General features: G+C 40.2%; 1 long non-coding RNA gene across 1 annotated transcript; it reads left to right on the top strand.

Moving 5' to 3' along the window:
- The first annotated feature begins 23 nt into the window (after positions 1-23).
- Positions 24-5,602, top strand: LOC142160049 (uncharacterized). The gene is made up of 3 exons (XR_012693036.1): positions 24-284; positions 2,618-2,793; positions 5,554-5,602. It is a non-coding gene; the product is annotated as an uncharacterized LOC142160049 (long non-coding RNA).
- Positions 5,603-12,465: the final 6,863 nt, after the last annotated feature.

Below are 12,465 nucleotides of genomic sequence, written 5' to 3' on the forward strand. Positions count from 1 at the left end.
TCCACCTCCCCTGTAGCGCTACGCCCCGCCCCTTGTCCTGAAGCCCGCCCTGACACCTGCCCCCACTCCCCCCCCTACTGAGCCAGCTTGCCATTGACTGTCCCTAAAGCCACTGGAAATGCAGTGGGGGTGGGGAGGACATTCCACCCGGACCTTCATATTAAGCAATAACTAATGAATCACAACCGCTATATAAACCTGCTATAATGTAAAAGTAGTAACCCACCTCCATGTATAATCAGGACGTGATGATCAACAACTGCAATCACCAATGTGTGCAAGAGGTATGTTATATCTACTAGACTGTGGTGCACATTTCATATACAGTAAAAGAGAATTTGATTTTAATATAAAAAGTACCCCCCCCCCCCCCCCTCTGTCCCAACACAGAGAAATATCAAACTTTATTTTGGATAAAGTTTACTTAGATCTGCTTCATGCAATCAACCCGTTGTCGTTATTGTACCACACAGCATCCCCACAAGTGATAAGGTGATGTTTTTGACCATGATAATTGAATGCACTGTATTACTTAGGGAATGGTAAGTATACAGCACTTGTGATATGGAAATGACTACGCCAATTCTATGGTGCAACACTTAGGCACCCTGAAAAGTGTCTTCGTGGACAGGCTTCATGCTCTGTTGGCAATGTGTGCAATACTGATTACCATAGGGCACTGAGGGAAATCAGAACAATCCTCTTAAAATGAACTGCACCTTAAACTCCATAGTACTTATCTGATTTATATAATGACAGTATTACATATTACAGGAGTGTGAGCAGTGGCACAACTGCATAGGTGGATGGGATCCATACCATCTACAAGAGGACCCAGTCTGTATTCTGGTTGTGATGCAAGGGAGCAACTGGGTTGCTCTGTGAAAAAAAAGATGTCATACAAGAGAGTCTGTGGAGGTTGTCAGGGAAGGTGAGGGCCACATTCTTGGAGGGTTGCCAGATGGAAAGCTCTGCCCTATGGGATTGTTGTATATGTAACTCTTTGATATCATATCATGCCCTGTAATGTGTTTCATTGTTATATTTACATATTGCTCTAAAACTCAGGAGGAACCCAAATGTAAATTCTGCACCTGAGACCAGAAATTTGTAATAACTCTCCAGGACGTGGGTGAGCACACAGCTCAATCATTGACATTAACAATCAACATTTTACAACTTTCATGGGATTGTACTCAAAAAGGGATTTTGGACACTTTACAATAAGGTGTTCTCATGTAAGTGATTTCATGTGACCCACATTTGAACATATTTGTATAACCATTTTCATGCACATTGCAAGCATTCATTAAATGAAATGTGGGAGTCCAGCTGAACACATCATAAGTACCTCTCTACTTTTTCTGGGCTTAGCATGACTTTCACTGCACACCACTGTGAGCTCCTCTCATTATTACACTACCACACTCCCCACAGTTATAAAATCTGTTGTATAACTAGTGTAATACATCTGTGACTATATAATACAAAGTTCACACATCATGATTTATAGGCTATCAGCAATACTGATTTTCCATCAGTTTTATGCAGCAAAATGCAAGAATGATTAGAGCTCATTATGCATTTTTCTTATATGAGAGTGATCTTTGCAATACTTAAATTAAGAAAGTTATTTCCACATTTTTGCAGAATTTAGAAGGTTTTTTACATCATACAATGTAATTTAGTTATATATTACAGGCACATCAATATAACAAATATCAGTATAATTACAATTTGTTGTATTAGCTAAAAATAATAACATTTATTTTTTCGCTCTGAAAATACTTTTTATTTCCTGCTTGGGGGATGCACTTCTCTGCGATTTGGGGATGCCTATATCTTCATAATGCTGTTTATGAAGATATCGCTGTTTATGGAGATAATGTTGTTTATGGATATATACCTGCTTTTGGATAAATTGTCAGTTTGCACCGAAAGAAAGAGATTTACTGGTTTGTGTGGATTTACTTCAGGGGGTATATTTACTAAACTGAGGGTTTGAGAAATTGGAGATGTTGCCTATAGCAACTAATCAGATTCTAGATATAATTTTTGGTACATTCTGCAAAATAACAGCTAGAATCTGATCAGTTGCTATAGGCAACATCTCCACTTTTTCAAACCCACAGTTTAGTAAATATACCCCCAGGTTTTCCGGTTTTCTCTCACAGTCCAAAAGCAGACTGGTAGTTTAATATTAGAGTGTGTTGGTGTGTTGGATCATTTAGACGGTAAGCTTCACTGGAGCAGGGACTGATGTAAATGATTAAAAAAAGCCAGATATATGGATACACTGTACATGCATGGAGAGAAGGTATGTTCTTCTTATTATCAATAATACTAATAATACTAATATTCATTTATAATCATAAATCTTTATGCTACTCTGTAGGGAGATTACTTTGATATGTCATCCTCACCAATGCCAACAGAATCTTTATGCCCTAAATCGCTGCCCCTTAGTGACTAATGACTGTTTCAGGTTTCAAATATTTCCAGGTGTGTGGCAGGTGCGATATTTAAATAATAATTATACAGTTATACAGTAATAATAGAGACTGTAGATACGTTGTGATAGTTTGAAGTACTAAAGCTTGCTTGCTTTTGTTAACAGTTTGATGATTCAGAAATGAAAGATTATGAAGATTCATTGTGTAGACAATGCAAGACTGACAACTGTGATTAACCTGCCTGTGGAGACACAAATATTTTATAAGGTGGCCCAGGGCAGGATTTCTGGAAAGGTTACAAAGGCCCAGGCCTAGGGCGGCAGAGATGCTGACTTTGCAAGTATTTTATTTGTTTTAAATATTCAGAATTTATTATTTAGACATTCTAAACATTCAATCATGCCTGAATTAGGGCTGTTTTATTATCATGTGTTTATTTTAAAGAGATAAGAGGCATTAACATTGTGACCATGGAGAGCTATGGTTGTGAGGGGAGGAGGCCTGGGGAGCAAAAATATACATATAGACCTAAAGGGATTCGGTAGTTAAGTAGTAAAGATCAGCTGCAATCAGTATTTTTAGGGGAAGTTCACAGAGGAGGGGCTTTGACAACACAGCTGCATGTTTAAAATGTAATGGGAATGTAAGTGAATGGAATTTGATAGTTTTATAATGAAGAAGTAGAAGTGTAGGTATGGCATACCACCATATACACTGTTACTTGAGCTAACCAATTCCTTACTTCTCAGATATGGTTCAGGATGTGGCCAAACAACAGTGGTTATTAGCAAGACTCGTATTCACTCATGTTCTTACATTTGAGCTAACCAAAATACTTGCTTCCCTGATGTTAGTGTACAACGCATGTCCGTATCACTGTTATCGCTTCCTTCCGCTAACAGCTCTGATAAAATATTAATCATTAGGCTCCTCCTCTTATTTGTAATATGTAAATTATAGATCACTATTGCAAATGGATGCTGAAATAGGATTGCCCAATACATAAAAACACATTGGGCTAGATTTACTAAGCTGCGGGTTTGAAAAAGTGGGGATGTTGCCAATAGCAACCAATCAGATTCCAGCTTTCATTTATTTAGTACCTTCTACAAAATGACAGCTAGAATCTGATTGGTTGCTATAGGCAACATCCACACTTTTTCAAACCCGCAGCTTAGTAAATCTAGCCCAGTGATTAATTGAAATATATGTGTGTGTGTGTCTAATATGTAATCTCTTAAATATTTAATTATTCACCATACAATTCAGACAAGGACTATAGCTTTAATATGCTGTGCCCCTTAATTTTTGCCATGACCCCATAAGATTTCTCATTACCTTTGCAACTTCTTCATTATACTCAATCCCAGAGGATTAACTAGAACATTTTACACCCTGGGCACTGAGTTTTATCATTGCCCCGCCCCCTTTCCAAAATTTTAGTCCACATCCCTTTTTCACTGTGCTGCAAAGGCAATATGTTAACCTTCTTGAGGAGTGGTACTGTGCAGTTATCCTTACTACTTAGCATTAGCTAGCAAAATTCATAAGCTGACTGGTGTTTGGCTCATTGGGGGATGTGGTGATTTAATGTGCAAGGAGCTTTCATTCTGATTATTGAAGTGTGGGAGTTAGGGTCCAAAGGTAGGATTCATTGCCTGACCAGCAGTGCATGAGCATGCCCTATCATTCCCACTTTGGCATTTATCACCTGCATCCATCATTGCCCCAGCTCCCAGGGCTTGATTATACAATAGGCTGAACAGGCTGCAGCCTAGGGCGCATGGTTTTTGGAGGCGCAAAGTTGTGACTGTGAGAGGCATAAACTGAAATTAATTTGAAAATATAAGAATAGTTGTTCCCCAAAGTAAAAAGAAAACATGAAAGAAAATTGTAAGGTTTTAATCTTGATATATTCCAATGTGAAAGGCTGAAGAGAATGAGTCATCCTTGGGCGAGAGCTTGAGGATAAGTGAGTAGGAGAGACAAAGAAGGCAAAAGGCGCAGATGCGACTCCTTCACCCTCAGTAGCGCATCTTCCCGGCTCCCTTCTGCTGTACAGTTCTGCATTAAATTAAAAATGAAAGGAGTGACAAAGATTGCCGTGCCTCATTTTTAAAGCCATGTGGAGCGAAGTTTTAGAAACGCCCAAAATAAAACATTGGTAGGGGGTGAAGAAAGCCAAATTAGTTTTTGCCAACCGCTTACTAGTCTGGAGTGGAAGTAAAGGGGGTGCTATGAGCATATTAGACAAGGGTGGCCTGATCACTTAATCAGACTCTGCCAGCTTCTAAACTGTATGGAGTATGACCCTCATTTTACTTTGTACCCTTACAGATTTGTATGTGACAAATATAAGTACAGAAGTGTACAACATTATAGCTAAAATACTTTACAGTAATAATGTGAAATAATACCATATTTATTGCACTTTTCCTACGAAAAAGAAAGTAGTGTGCGTGTTTATGCTGCAGATTCAGGCGTTGCTGTGACCTCAAGATGCAATTCCTTTTATCATAATGTGACCCCTTCGCTTCTGGGAAGTGTAATATAGGAGATTTGTTTTCTACTCGGAAATTCATTAGTTCCAGCTGTAACTGTGACTTCAAGGCATATGCTTGTACTATAATAACACCTGAATGCCAGGGACTATTTACAAGGCGGCCATGAAATCCCACCGAAATATGATTGACGCAGAAGTTTCTAGTTTTCATATGTTATGGTGTCTCCATACAGGCAAGAATATAACATCATGCATCATTTGACCAGTAAAACAATATTTGTAAACCCTTCTAGGATCATTTCTGTGTCTGATTTTTGTTTGCAACCATAGCTGGTCTTTTGGTATCGGAGATATATTTATCCATAACAGTGCTTCTTCTTTATAATGGCAGCTCAAAACTGGTGTTATAGTGAGGGTGGCTTTATAAAAAATAGTGCTATATATTGGGACTAGTACATTATAATGTGGTGCTGTGTAGAAATATCCCTGGTGATAAGTGAGGGTGTTAAAGGTTTTTTTTTAAAGGGAGTACTGTACATACAGAAAGCCAACAGCATATACTTATCGTCACTTTGTAATCTCTCTTGTCTGCCACAGGTCAGTTTGCTCACATCAGAGGCAATGGTCTTAATAATCATCAATGAGATTTACTTCATTTAAAATATGTTCTTAAAGTACAACAATAATCTGAAACTCTAAAATTGAAACTTTTATATATGAAGCATGAACAAAGAAATGCAGCGTTGAGTATCATATTAGCTTTCTTCGGCAGCTGTCTTAAAAAATTTTTTAAGTGTTATTAATTGTTGCTTGTACAACCATCAAAAACAAATAAATATCCCCTGACTTGGCTTGTAGCCAAAGGCCAAATGGCAGCTGATCTAGGTCAAAAAGTACAAATAGCAAAGCATGGCATGTCAGTTATACTCTTTAAAAATTGTAGTGACATCACTGGTCATGTGTATGAATACACCAAAATGTACACAGCATTTCTGTTAGCTAGTAAACCAATTGTTATGTAATTTTATTTATACATCAGTTCATGTATATCATTTAGCTCAGTATATTTAACATAATATATAAATATATAATATTAATAGATAATCATATATTAATGTGATATAGTAGATTTACTTGTAGTTTGACAAACCCCCAGCCACAAGTGGCATGCAAATATTTCTTGACAACTGAAAGCAGAAGCTGTCATTAACAAGGTATTTTATTCCAATACTACATAGAAATGTAATAACTTTGAAACTACAACCTTCAACGATATATGTAATTGTTGCACACGTGCCAGTAACTGTACCCCAATTAAGAGATTTAAAAGTATGTATTCACCAGGGAAATTATTTGCGATCTGTAAAACATTTCCATTCGTAGTTTTAATAGTGTCGTTATCTACAATACTGTGGTGCTCTATCTGTTTTTATGTTTTTTGTCTTCTCACAAATACTGGCAAAATAAACCTTTGCCACAACTGATCAACGCATTGCAAGTGAGAATTGTAATGCCTCGTTGGCACTTAAAATTTGTTGAGGTATTACAAATTATAGTATATTACGGATTATTTTTACAGGTAAAAAAAACTGTACTTCTAGAATAACACCAGAAATGACCATCAGCTGATGCAGCCAACATTTCCACCATCTCGGCTGTTTTATTTTAGTTTTATTTTGGCCAAATCCAGGTTATGATTTACACACACAACAACAGCAAATAGATAGCGAAGGCCTTTTGCCACGGACATTCATTTATGTATAAGGCTAAACATGTGTAGCAATTTCACAGATTTGAAGGTCCTGGGTGAAATCCAAAAAATCTTTTTTTGCCCTATACATAATAAAGCAGCTTCCTTAATTCTTTACACATTATTTTATCTAAAACTAAACTGTGGTGTATAGTAAAACAGACACAACATAAATCTAAGCTGCTGCGTACTACAAAACAGACACAAGGATCAATAATCCAGCCACATTTTTACAGGGACCCCGAGGAGAACGATCCTGTAGATATTATTTGTAACATACTTTTTATGTCTGAAGAGTTTCAAAGTTCCACATATTGCTTCCAGTACATAAAGGCTGAACAGACCTGCACATACAGGGAGTCTGTGTCACCTGCCCTCATTGTGGGATTCTCCCCCCACCATCACACACACCTCTTTGCGGTGTTGGGACACTATAGTTTGAACAGATTGCAAGCTTTAGTATGTGGCCTGCTAACAGGACTCTTTCCAGCTCTCTCGCAGCTTAGCAGGCTGAAATTAACTCGTGCCTCGCATAAGAATTCCAGAGGGTGAGAGGGACCTGCCGAGATTACAGGGAGGGCCTCAATAGAAGCTTTTATTCCAGACAACAAGAGCAGGGAGGGCTTTGTGAGCTCATGTGGGAAGCAGAGGCGCATTCATAAGAATTCATTGACTCACAGGTGGGGGAGCTGGGTCTAAAGTATCAGGATTTAGGTTTTTCTCATGAGCCAACAAAACTTGCACTCTCAGTTTTCTGGGTTCCCGTAGGCTACCCTTATATAGTGTATATAATGTAGAATATTACCAGGGTAAAGCTTTTCTAATTGTAAGTTAGCTATCTCATAAAATATTTCCCAGATAAAGAACTGTGATTAAAATGAAGCAAAGATATATGAGATTTCCATATCCAGAAGTAAACTGCAGTGGATTTAGAGACACGTCTTGATTGCAGCACAAAGACTATAGAGTTTGTACCTGCACAATCACCTGGTCTTGTACTGCTGCTCCCTACTTCCTTCTTCCCTCCCACATTGCCTTCCCCTCTCCCCCACACAGTGCTTCTCTGTATCACTATGTGCTGTTCTTGGTCCCCTCTGTTACAAGCTGTTTCCATCCATCTCACGGTGACCTATATACTCTGTTTGTGGAGATGCTGCATCGATTTAAGGTCAGTCCCCTCCTCCCAGTTGATGTAATCAGCTAAAGAAGGAGGCTGGAAATTGGATTGAAAAGCCCAGCGTTAGTGCAGGATGAAGAGGATCTGCAGGGATTGTTATGCTAATCAGCTGAGCTCAGCACTTCCAGTGTCCTTCAAGCTCAGGGAACAGGCAAGAGCCCCCCAGAAAGCTTCACCACAAAGACCCCAATCTTAGCGTATCACATCCCATCTCATTAAAACTCTCCAAGTATTACCACCATCAGTGCTGTTGGCAACAGAATTGCTTTGTGCAACTTGAACACATTTCTCCATATAACCCATTTCATCCCTCTGTGTGTGATGTCAGACTTGAACTCCCTGGATCTTACGGTGGTCTAGTTTAGTTACGGCTGGCCTTTCTTTTAAGAGCCTAGAATATCTACAACTGGACAGTGGGTAAATGGCACAGGTTGGTGCCCAATAGGTGGGGGTTGTGGTGAAGTTATTGAGGGCAGCTGCAGCTTGGCAACATGAGCCTGACAATGGGAGTACAGGAGGCGGAATGTTTCCACATGCCTGATCAATGGGAGCGGAGAGCAAACAGGAGCTGGGAAATAGACCCACAGGCATAGCCCAGCGCCTCCCATCTATCACTCAGTTGGTACAAACTGCAGAGGCCACTTCCAGGGAACTCATCACCCACTTCAACCGAATCCTTCGTCCACCTAACCTCCAGAGGCGATACTTAGTCTCAAATACTGAAACCCAAAGCCTTAGCCTGGAAGTCTATGGTTGTCATTTTGATGATGCAACATCTGTATATATATATATATATATATATATATATATATATATATATATATATATATATATATACACATGTACATACACATATATACGACTATTATGAGTAACAGCCTTGAAATACATGTATTTATGCATGTAGTACACATGCTGAAATATAAACAGATTTCATGTACAATACAGTGGTGTTCTTCCCAGATAAAGCTCCCCCTCACTTGCTGTCCTTTCCTCTACAGTTTTGCCCCTCCCCATGGGTCTGACTCTCTCTGAATCTAAACTGGGTCATGAGGTTTGACTGAATACAGCCTTTTCTAATAGGTGAAATAAATCTGCTTCTTCCAACAGGAGCGACGTCACTTTAATTCAGGTGTATAAATAACTCAGTGTGACGAGGAGGAGGGTCTGTCCTGTCTGACCTGTAATTAGAAACTCTGCCACTCAATGGCACTTTATAGAGACAAAGAGTAGAGGAAGGAGGGACCTGTTCACAGACCCAACTATTTTGTTCCTAATAAATTATTCAGGATTTGGAAAGCTGATCCAAGTGCCCATCTGTTAGCAGCCAGCTCCATGTGAGCCAGGGGATCCCCATGGGCACTGCACCCAGATGTTGGTAGGAAGGAGAGGTGCTGCCCCATCCCAGCCAGGATACCTGATCATTTCTGTTCATGGATTATTTCAGAATCAAGTTTCACCCTAATGCTATTACACAAGGACAGTAATATAAAGTATATAAAACAACAGTAAATAACAATATAAGCAATGTTAAATAACAGGAACAATCAGCAAAAACGTGTAAAATGCCAGTGACAAAAGCACAGATGAAGACGCAGAAGACTTAAGGGAAACATTCTGTGCAGATACCACAGATACAGTGACAATTATAGAAACTGCAGGAACAGAGGGACATTAGAAGGTGGATACTGAGAGAGGGAGAAGGGCGGGCAGGTGCAGATGACAAGGCAGCGGGAGGCAGGTATATGGAAGAACCAGATTACACAGCAGTGAGTGAAAGATGGAGGCAGGTTCAGATACAAGTGGCACAAGGACACAAACTCATACAGGTAACCATAATATAGGGACAGCAAGAGAAAAGAAGATATAGCAAGATAGGAAAGCAGGCAATGGCGGACCTAATAGAAACCAAACTAGGGAAATAAAGGAAAATAAGCAGAGTAAAGCACAGTGGTGATCTGTGACTGACTGACAATAATACAGGGAAGTTGGAGTGTGGAAAACAGTGATAAATCACATTGACATATGGTACATGTGTAAATGAAAGTCCCTGCAAACAAATTAATAGTCACTAGGGTTGACAATAGGTATAAAGGAATACATATATATTGGCAATCCACTTGATAGAACAGTTAACATTAAATACAGAACGTGATTTAATATGTAAAACTCAGCATTTAAAGATTTCAAAATGCTTTGGTGTTAACTACGCCACAGAAAGGAGAGGACCACTACACCTTAAATACATGCCAAATTATATAAGGGAGGTACTAATAACATTGACAAATATGTATGTGTATATATATATATAGAGAGCGAGAGAGAGAGATGAACCTCTGAGACTTTTCAGCAGTGAAGATATAATGGGGGAGGGGAATTATAGTTTTCACTCAGCTGCACCGCAAATGCAAATAAAATGTCAATATCTCAAATTCTGTCAAGGTACGGAAACTTGGAAATATATATTTGCTAATGTTAGCAGTAGTGCTTATATTTTGGGTTTAGTGAACTTATAATAGGTACTATTTTTAATGCTCTGACAGGTATTACCTGGCACCTGAAAAGCACTTAGATGCAGCTGTGACTTATACACTAGAGATTGCTTGTGATTGGTCCTCCTGCTCACACCCTCAACAGCCATTTAAAGATGGTTAACAAAATGTGTTTGTTAGTTCTGTTTGCAAACTCTATGGATATTTACACAGTCATAAATATTGTTATTGAATTATGCACCTCCTTTCCTTCTACCTCACCTTGCCTCCTGCAGCCTACCCACGGGTGGGGTACGGCTGAGCGATTCTGAGTATTCCGTCACGTGTGATTCCTACATGAAAACCCCAATGGCAGAAGAAGACGACTGAAATAGAAGCAGACTTACCTGAAAGACGACGAGGGAGATGTCCGATGGCACCGCAGGCTGACAGGCTGTGTGCTCAAGCAGTTAGCCTGCGGGGTCCGGACATTGCCGCTCTAAATTACCATTCAAGTAAATCGCGCCCACGTCACCCTGCAGTGCTGGACAGGTCTCTAGTCGCAATCGCTGCCTGACAGCCTGCGGTGCCATCAGACATATCCCTCGTCGTCTTTCAGGTAATTCTGCTTATATTTCAGTCGTCTTCTTCTGCCATCGGGGTTTTCATGTAGTAATCACACTTGTCGGAATAGTGGTAATCAATAATCCGATTACTACCGCCTATCCACAACCAAATAAGTGCACACAGAGTGATATCTAAACGGTCTTGACCTGATCCACTTCTTAGCCCAATTTGAATCACTCCTCTTTCCTATTTCTATCTGGTCCTGCCCTACTCTAATGATGTCTCATTCTACAATACTACACTCATCACTGCACTAGACAAGGCAGATCCAGCCACCTAACACTGTCTCCGCAGATTAAACCCCAACCCTGCCACTCCAAACAGGCCTGCCTGCCACCTGAAAAGTGCTCTCATACCGCTGAGCGCCAATGGAGAATATCTCATTCCAATGCATACTTCAATTACAAATTTATCTTGTCTTTTTACTATACCACTTTGTCTCTCTCGCACAAAGCAAATCCTAATATCCACCCAGTCGACCAACCCCCATAGTCTCTTTGCCATGGTTAACTTCCTTCTCTGCCCACCCCTACCCCCATTCCTTCTTACCTCCCTGCTCATGAGTTTGCCACCTACTTCAGAGGCAATATCTACAACATCTGTCAAGAAATCTTTCACCAGAACTATTACCCCACAAACACATTCTCCCACACTCACCTACTCACCCTCTGTTCTTTCTCTACTATTACTTCTGTGTTCACACTTCCTCTCCCCCTCAATCTGTCCTCTAGGTTCCATTCCAATCCATCCCAACTCCTACTTGCCTTCTCCCCCAGTGTTTACTGACACCTAGCTCACCTCTTCAACCTGTGCCACTCCACTCACTGCCGCCTTCCCTTCCAACTTTAATCATGTACTCATCACTCTTACCCTCTTTTGACCCTACCTCTCCCCAGCTATCACCCCAGGTCCACTTCTCCCTATTCATCCTCCTTGACCTCTCTGCCACTTCTGATATAGTCGATCACCCTCTTCTCCTCAACTCAATTTACTCCCTTGGCCTTTGCAGCAGTGGCCTATCTTGGTTCAACGTCTAACTTTCTGAATGATTCTTCAATGTCTCCACCACCGACACATTTTCTCCACTCTGTCTGTTCTTGACCCTCTGTTTTTTTTTCTTTATAACTCTTCTATCAGTGAAATTTTATGCTCCTTTTGGCCCCCACTACCACCTGTATGCTGACGACACACAAATCTACCTCTCCTCCCTTGACCTCTCTCTTTTTCTCATTTCCTATGTGTTCAACTGCCACTCCACCTGGTTGTCCCAACGCTACCTAAAGCTCAATATTTCCAAAACGGAGCACATCCTCTTCCACTTCCACCTCCTGTTACCCCTCCTCCAGTCTCCCTCACAGTATACGATATCACTATCTCTTCTGGTCCCCATGCCCTTTATCTTAGTGTCGTTGATGTTGCCCTCAGCTTTACGCTACACATCCAGCCCCTTGCACTGTATTGTCATCTCCTCCTTCAAAACATCT

The sequence above is a fragment of the Mixophyes fleayi genome, chromosome 1, assembly GCF_038048845.1.
Source record: "Mixophyes fleayi isolate aMixFle1 chromosome 1, aMixFle1.hap1, whole genome shotgun sequence".
Taxonomy (NCBI): Eukaryota; Metazoa; Chordata; class Amphibia; order Anura; family Limnodynastidae; genus Mixophyes; species Mixophyes fleayi.